This window comes from Tupaia chinensis, unplaced genomic scaffold (genome assembly GCF_000334495.1).
Source record: "Tupaia chinensis unplaced genomic scaffold, TupChi_1.0 Scaffold000275_1, whole genome shotgun sequence".
Taxonomy (NCBI): domain Eukaryota; kingdom Metazoa; phylum Chordata; class Mammalia; order Scandentia; family Tupaiidae; genus Tupaia; species Tupaia belangeri.
The window spans coordinates 1,177,758-1,186,704 of NW_006159757.1; the positions used below are offsets into that span (position 1 = coordinate 1,177,758).

The 8,947-nt window shown below is 40.2% G+C and overlaps 1 pseudogene; it reads left to right on the forward strand.

Moving 5' to 3' along the window:
* The first annotated feature begins 6,362 nt into the window (after positions 1-6,362).
* LOC102477433 (ribosome biogenesis protein BRX1 homolog pseudogene) lies at positions 6,363-7,630 on the forward strand (annotated as a pseudogene).
* The last annotated feature ends 1,317 nt before the right edge of the window (positions 7,631-8,947 follow it).

Consider the following 8,947-nt stretch of genomic DNA (forward strand, 5'->3'; position numbering starts at 1 on the left):
AAAATATATATCTCAAAAGCAGCTAGAGAAAAAGAACAGGTTACCTACCAGAGAACAAGGATTAGAATTACTGCAGAGTTTGCCTCAGGACCATGTGGCCAGAAGACAATGAAACAGCACTTTTTTTTTCTCTACAGGGTTTATGAACTAAAGACAGTGGTGGTGGGGAGGGGTTAAACACCTCCATGGGGAATGGTTAGGCTATAATCCTTTCTCCTTCACCTTCCCTTCCTTTTGGGATTTGGGGCACATATACATGAGCCCAGCATCTTTTTCAAGTCACAGGACCTAGGACTCAAACCACATGGTTGGCCATGTGAGATCTGGCTGCCTTAAGCACCAGGCCATAGAGCTGGCCCAGAACTTATGAAGTGCTAAAAGATGGGGCCAGCGGGTGGCACGGTGATTGAAATGCTAAACTCCCACATGACCAATCATAGTTCCAGTCCTGGACCTGAAGGCTTGCTTTCTCATTTTCCCTTTCTCTCTTTGTCTTTCTCTGGTCAAATTAAACTAATAATAATGATTTATAAAATAAAATAATTCTTTAAAAAAAAAAGTGCTGAAAAAAGTCAAATGGTAATGCGGTAGTAAAACGTGATGGTATACAAGTCTGACCCACATGGGAAGGTTCCAGGTTCATTCTGGAGAACTCTGAGTACACAGGCATGTGTGTGCTCATAATCCAGGGCTGGTTGAGATTGGGAGTGGGTCCCAGCATCAAGATCCTGTTGAAATGCTGTCTGTCTCTGTTTTGTTGTTGTTGTCGTTGTTGTTTTCTGTCTTGTTTATAGAAGAAATAATAAACTTTTAAAATAAGTGTTTAAAGAACTCTCTACCCAGAAATGTATATCTTGTAAAGACATCTTTCAGCAATGAAGGAAAAATAAAGACATTCCCAGATGCAGAAAAACTAAGAGAACTCACCATGCACCCCTTGCTCTATACAAATTGCTAATGGAAGTTCTTTAGGTGGAAGGGAAAGGATATCAGAGCAAAATCTGGACCTTGAGAAAGGAAGGAAGACCCACAGAAATGGGTAGTACCTGGGCCAGTGACATTCAGGTTGGCGACATTGATATGCAGCCTGCATAAGCCTTCTGCTTTGTCCTGGGCCTAGTAGCAGGTCCACATCTATTTCTCCACTGGAATGGAGGCTTCTTCAAGGTTGGGGAATGTTTTGTAGTTATTCTTGTATTACCTCTAGTGCCTGTCATGGTGCTTCCTGTGTGTGACTTAGAGGATTGTGCACAGGCTATGACAGGATAGTGCCTGGATTCAAATCCTGTAACTGTCACTTACTATTAGAGTACACCGAGTCAGCCATTTAACCTCTTATCCATACAATGGGATGGTAATATAGTTACTTTACATGCTGCCATGAGCATTAAATTAGCTATTACAGAGAAAAAGATTAGAACAGGGCTGAGCACACAGTGTTTATAGCAAGTATATTAATCACTATTATAAATGCTTAGAAATTGCTAAATCATTTCCATGTTGTTAGCTGGTGTATCATCAGCTCTTGATTTTATACCCAGCAATCATCTAAAGACTAAGCCAATTTCAAAATCAAGCCTATGTTGGGACCAGCAGATGGTGTAATAGCTACGTCATTGCACTCCCATGTAGTCGACTGCAGTTTGAGTACCAGACCCGGTGGCTTAAACTCACACCGAGTACGTGTGCGTGTGCATGCATGCCCAAGATCCTGAGAGGAGAATGGAGGGGAAGGGACTGCAGTGTGGTCATACCCTCTGGGGGGGTAATTTCTCTCTTTCTGTCTCTCTGTCTTTCTGGCAAACACACGTGCCCTATAGCAAAAACCTCTCCCCCCAAAAACAAACAAACAAACAAACAAAAATAAATAAATAAAGCCTATGCTGCTTGAGTTTTTGTAGAATCTATATTGAAGCATTAATTTTTGTTATAGGGCATGTGCGTTTGCCAGACAGATGGAGAGAGACAGAGAGACAGAAAATGAGAAATCACCCCTCAGGGAGGATAGTCATGCCGCAATCCCTTTTCCTCCATTCTTCTCAGGATTTAGGGCATGCACCCAGCATGAGCGTTAAGCTGTGGGGTCCAGGATTAGCAATGAAGGAAAAATAAAGACATTCCCAGATGCAGAAAAACTAAGAGAACTCACCATGCACCCCTTGCTCTATACAAATTGCTAATGGAAGTTCTTTAGGTGGAAGGGAAAGGATATCAGAGCAAAATCTGGACCTTGAGAAAGGAAGGAAGACCCACAGAAATGGGTAGTACCTGGGCCAGTGACATTCAGGTTGGCGACATTGATATGCAGCCTGCATAAGCCTTCTGCTTTGTCCTGGGCCTAGTAGCAGGTCCACATCTATTTCTCCACTGGAATGGAGGCTTCTTCAAGGTTGGGGAATGTTTTGTAGTTATTCTTGTATTACCTCTAGTGCCTGTCATGGTGCTTCCTGTGTGTGACTTAGAGGATTGTGCACAGGCTATGACAGGATAGTGCCTGGATTCAAATCCTGTAACTGTCACTTACTATTAGAGTACACCGAGTCAGCCATTTAACCTCTTATCCATACAATGGGATGGTAATATAGTTACTTTACATGCTGCCATGAGCATTAAATTAGCTATTACAGAGAAAAAGATTAGAACAGGGCTGAGCACACAGTGTTTATAGCAAGTATATTAATCACTATTATAAATGCTTAGAAATTGCTAAATCATTTCCATGTTGTTAGCTGGTGTATCATCAGCTCTTGATTTTATACCCAGCAATCATCTAAAGACTAAGCCAATTTCAAAATCAAGCCTATGTTGGGACCAGCAGATGGTGTAATAGCTACGTCATTGCACTCCCATGTAGTCGACTGCAGTTTGAGTACCAGACCCGGTGGCTTAAACTCACACCGAGTACGTGTGCGTGTGCATGCATGCCCAAGATCCTGAGAGGAGAATGGAGGGGAAGGGACTGCAGTGTGGTCATACCCTCTGGGGGGGTAATTTCTCTCTTTCTGTCTCTCTGTCTTTCTGGCAAACACACGTGCCCTATAGCAAAAACCTCTCCCCCCAAAAACAAACAAACAAACAAACAAAAATAAATAAATAAAGCCTATGCTGCTTGAGTTTTTGTAGAATCTATATTGAAGCATTAATTTTTGTTATAGGGCATGTGCGTTTGCCAGACAGATGGAGAGAGACAGAGAGACAGAAAATGAGAAATCACCCCTCAGGGAGGATAGTCATGCCGCAATCCCTTTTCCTCCATTCTTCTCAGGATTTAGGGCATGCACCCAGCATGAGCGTTAAGCTGTGGGGTCCAGGATTTGAACCACAGTTGACTACATAGGAGTCCAGTCATGTAACCATAGCGCCATATCCTGGTCCCTATATTGAAACATTTTGAAGATCAAAGTGGTTGAGAGTGTTATCTTAAGTCAAATCTCAATTTGAAAAACATAACTTGACGTGTAGATTTTTATAAATGAGTATGTGCAAATCAGATACATAAGTTTAATCATCTTCATTCATCTAAATAGAATATTTTTATCATAGGTTCTCACCAGAGAGGTTAATGTGAAATTTTTGTTAGTATTCCTTATTATGAACTTTGAAGTAGGTTTAAGAAGACAGATTTGTCCATTTACATTTCTAGGTCACTTAAACTCCAATTCATCATCAGGTTATTTCATCAAAAACTTACTTACAACAGTCCCCTTTATCTGTAGGGCACACATTTCAAGACCCCAGTGGATGCTTGAAAAGATAGACAGTACCAAATTTTATACGTGCTATCTTCTCAATCTGATAACTAAGTAACTAATGGATGGGTAGCATATACAGCATGGATGGATTCTCTGGGCAAAAGAATGATCCATATTCGGAGTGGGACAGAGAAGGATTGTACTCTGTCAACACGCTGTTCAGAACAATGTACAGTATAAAATCGACATGTTGTTTATTTCTGGAATTTTCTCTTTTTTAATTAACAGTTTTTTATTTCTGGAACTTTTCCATTTACTGTTTTCAGATGCAGTCGACTGAAGGTAACCGAAGCCATGGAAAGTAAGCCTGCAGATAAAGAGAGACTACTGACTGTACTTAAACATCCGATAGACCTCCCTTCAAAATTATATTTTGATCATATATCATTGGTTTCTTGCCAAAAGTGAATATAAGAAATGACCCTATAAAGGGTATCTTTGTATTTTCTACACAACTTCTAAAGTATAAGGACATTTTCCATTATGCAAATATCAATAATGAATCTCTCATGATAAATTAGTATATGTGTCTTGGTTTGTTAATAAAAAGTGCAATTGAGTGGTTCTCAACCTCAACTACATAAGAGAATTATCTAGGGAGCCTTTTTTAAAGATTTTTTGAAATATTTATTTTATTTATTATTATATTTTTTCAATTTGACCAGAGTGATACACAGAGACAGAGAGAGAGAGAGAGAGAGAGAGAGAGAAGAGAGAAGAGAGAAGAGAGAAGAGAGAAGAGAGAAGGAAAGCAAGAAAGCAAGTCACCAGGTCTAGAGCTTGAACTGCGGTCAGCCATGGGGGAGTCCAGCACCCTAACCACTATGCAACCTGCTGCCCCCACCTAGGGCACATTTTAACAACTATTGGGTTGTCGGAAAAGTCATACACATTTTTGCATTGAAAACGTATGTCATGACTTTTCCAACAATCCAATATTTATGCTCACGTCTTACCTTTTACCAATTAAGTCAGAACCCTGGGGAGTGGGACTCAGGTGTTAATGGTTTTTATGAAGTTCTCCAGGGAATTCTAATGTGCTCCTAGGATTGAGAATACCCTTTTTAAAATAACTTGGTTTCTAAGAAATTTGACATTAAATTCATCATAATAATTAGCTAAGATTTTGCATATAGTTTATTCCTCAACCTCTGTGGTATATTTTTTCCCCTTATGCCTTTAATTGTCATCAAACATGACACATAAGTCAACTCAAATCATTTCTGAAAGCAGGTAGAATTCTAACTGCAAACCTGTTTTTTTTTAAGGGTCATCCTTACAGTCACTAACATATTTCAAAAATCTATTAGTATTGGGACCAGCAGGTGGTGTGGCGGTTAAGGCACTGGGCATTCCCACATGGCTGACCACGGTTCGAGTCCTCGATCTGGTATCTTGCTTGGTTCTCACTTTTCCCTCTTTCTCTTGCTCTCTGTGTATCTCTCTGGTCAAATTAAAATAAAATGGGTTAATGAATAAAAGTAAATAAATAATTCTTTAAAAAAATCTATTAGTATTTTTAACTTTACTAGTACTTTGGATGCTGGGTTCCATAAGGTTCTTTGGTATATGAAATAATGCTAACTTTTAGGTGTTCATGAACTAATTTTTTTAAATAGTGGGTTCTAATTATGATTTCAGAATCTGGTAAATATGTATTAGTGTTCTGTTGACAGGTAAAATATAGCCACAAAATGATGGCTTAAAAAGCATTTATTTATGATCTCATCATTTCTGAAGGTCAGAACACACACACAGCTTATGTGATTTCTCTGTTCAGGGTCTCATGAAGCTAAAATCAAGATGACCATGTACTACATTTTCATCTGGAGACTCAATTGAAGAAGAATCAGCTTCCAAGAGGTTGTTGGGGCTGTGGAATTCATGCCACCTTACTTCTTCAAAATCAGAATAGAGAGAGAAGGAAAAAAGAAAGATCCAGTCCACCCAGGCTGTCTCTTTTTCTATTATCTCAAAGTCAGTTTGTGTGGGTCCTCAATTACAGCTGTAAATTTACTGTGACCATAATCTATTGTTTAGAATCCAGTCAGTTTCCACCTACACTAAAAGGAGGCTATACAACAGCTTATTGAGGGGTCACTTTAGTGTGTGTTTGCCAGAATACACACTAAGGAAGTTATATTATAACTTCTGGGAAAACTTATACTACATTCCAACTTATATTGAACTAATTTTTTCTAAGGTTTTTGCTTCAGGGCACATGCCCTTGCCAGAGAGAGACAGTAAGTGGGAAAGTGAGAAATCACTCCCCAGGGGAGATGGCCATGTGGCAGTTCTTTCTCCTTTATTCTCCTCCTGGGATGTTGGGCATGCATGCATGCGTGTGTGGGCACACACACTCCTGACATGCTCTTAAAGCCTCCGGGTCCAGGACTTAAGCACCTCAATCACTACACCACTTGCTGGGCCCATATTCAACTAATTTTTTAAAAATCTGTTTATGATAAAGCAACTTTATCCCCCCGATAATTTTATGACCCTTACTTGGAGGCAGATCTAGGTTTTAGAGAGCCTAAGCATTTATAATGTGAAATGCCTCTTAAAAATGAAAAATATAGGGAAGACCAGGAGCACAGGTGGTGAGGGAAGATGGTGGCCACCAAGAGGAAATGGGGTGGGGGCGTAGCAATGCAGGCGAAGAAGCCAAAAAAAAACAAAAAAGATGTTGGGATGCCAGCGAGGCATCACGCTGTGGCAGAGAAAGTGAAGGAAGAAGAGAGAGGCCGTATCCTGGGCCCTGTTTGGAAGGGCAAGTGGAAAAATAAGGAATGAATTCTCATCTTTTCTTCCAGAGGAATAAATTTTAGAACAAAACATTTAATGCAGGACTTGAGGATGCTAATGCCTCATTCTAAAGCAGATACTAAAATGGATCGTAAAGATAAATTATTTGTGATTAATGAGGTCTATGAAATGAAAAACTGCAATAAATGCATCTATTTTGAAGCTAAGAAAAAAGCAGGATCTCTACATGTGGCTTTCAAATTCCCCTCATGGGCCATCTGCTAAATTCCTTGTTCAAAATATTCATATCATTGCTGAACTAAAGCTGACCAGAACTGAAAGGTTCTCAGCCCCTTTTGTCTTTTGATCCTGCTTTTGATGAATTACCACATTATGCTTGATTAAAAGAACTCCTAATTCAGATCTTCAGTACACCACGGTGTCATTTGTGGACCATGTGTTTACTTTCACCATTTTGGATAACAGGATATGGTTTTGGAACTTTCAAATCATAGATGTTGGCTCTTGTAGAAATAGGACCTCGTTTCATCTTAAAGATTTTCCAGGGAAGTTTTGGAGAACCAACTTTATATGAAAATCCTCACTACCAGTCACCAAACATGCATCAGCATATTGTAAGATCCATCACTGTTGCAAAGTACAGAGAGAAGCAGCAAGACGTGCAGATGGGATCAGCAGTTAGCATAATGGCTATGTCGCTGGACTCCCATGTAGTCGACTGTGGTTCGAGTCCTGGACCTGGTGGTTTAAACTCATGCCAGGACTGGGTGAATGCATGCCCAAGATCCCAAGAGGAGAATGGAGGACAAGGGATTGCAGCGTGGCCATCCCCCCTGGGAGTGATTTCTCGCTGTCTGTCTTTCTGGCGAGCGCACACGCCCTATAGCAGAAAACCTCTCCCCTCTCAAAAAAAGAAAGACATGCAGAAGCCGAGAAAGAAAGAGGCAAAGACTATTCCTCCACATGATCCCACTGATGATGTTTTTGCTATACCAGCTGAGGAGAAACCAGCAGAAATACAGTGGATAAAACCAGAGCCAAAAGTCAGTTTGAAAGCAAGAAAGAAAAAGATTTACAAAAGACATAGAAAAATGCAAGAGGATGGACAGTAGGAATGCAAATTCAATCAATGAATATTCTGTATTCAGTGTGTAAATACTTCTATAATTGAGGACTGTCTTATGTCTATAATTAGATATTAGTGGGGCATTTAAGAAAAGAAAATTTGAAACCTCTGAATCAGTGATACTTATCTTTTTCTAAATAAAATATCACCAGAATTCAAAATAAAAAGAAAAATATAGGGGACCAACAGATGGCATAATGGTTACATTGCTGGACTCCCATGTAGTCAACCACAGCTCAAGTCCTGGACCCAGTGGCTTAAACTCATGCCGGGTTCGTGTGTGTGCATGCCCAAGATCCTGAGCTGAGAATGGAGAAGAAGGGAGTGATTTCTTGCTTCTGTCTCTCTCTACCTCTCTGTCTTTCCAGTGAGCACACGTACACTGTAGCAAAAACCTCTCTTCAAAAAAATAAATAAAAAGAAAGAAAGAAAAAGAAAAATATAACCAAATGTCTGCACTCTGTGGCAGAAATGGAAAGATCCAAACATGTAATAGTAAGAAGGACAAGTGTAAATACCAGATACAGACAGTATGGGAGGAGAGTAGATAGCAGATGGTGAGTGGAAGGAGCTCAGGGAAGGAACACTTAACAGACAAATGAATGTAAAGTTCACTTTTTTTTTTTTTTTTTTGAGAGGCTTTTGCTTATAGGGCGCGTGTGCCTGCCAGACAGAGAGAGACAGAGAGACAGAAAGCGAGAAATCAACCCCCGGGGGGATGGCCACTCTGCAATCCCTTCTCCTCCGTACTCCTCTTGGGATCTTGAGCACGCACGCACACACACCCGGTATGAGTTTTAAGCCACCAGGTCCAGGACGCTAACCACGGTCAACTACGTGGGAGTCCAGTGACATAGCCATTACGCTAACTGCTGGTCCCAGTGTAAAGTTCGCTTTTAAAATTATGTAAATGATAATACCCTTGATTTGATTTGATTGTCACATACTGCATACATACTTTGAAAAAACTATTTCATGTACTATAGAGATGTACAATAGAGGATGGACAATCTAAGTAAGAAAACGTTCTTTAAAGAAATTAGGCAAGTAAACTCTGCAAAGATTTTCTGTCTAAAAAAACAAATAAATAGGGTCAACAAGTATAGAGGTTAAGGAGCTAGATCCCATATGGCTGACTGTGCAGTTCAAGTCCCAGACCTGGTGACTTGAAAATCATACCAAGTGAAGGTGTATACCTGCCCAAAATCCTGAGAGGAGAATGGAAGAGACAGGATTGCACTGTGGTCATCCACTGTGTGTGTGTGAGTGTGTGTGTGGGGGGGGGGTTTCTCTCTCTCTCTCT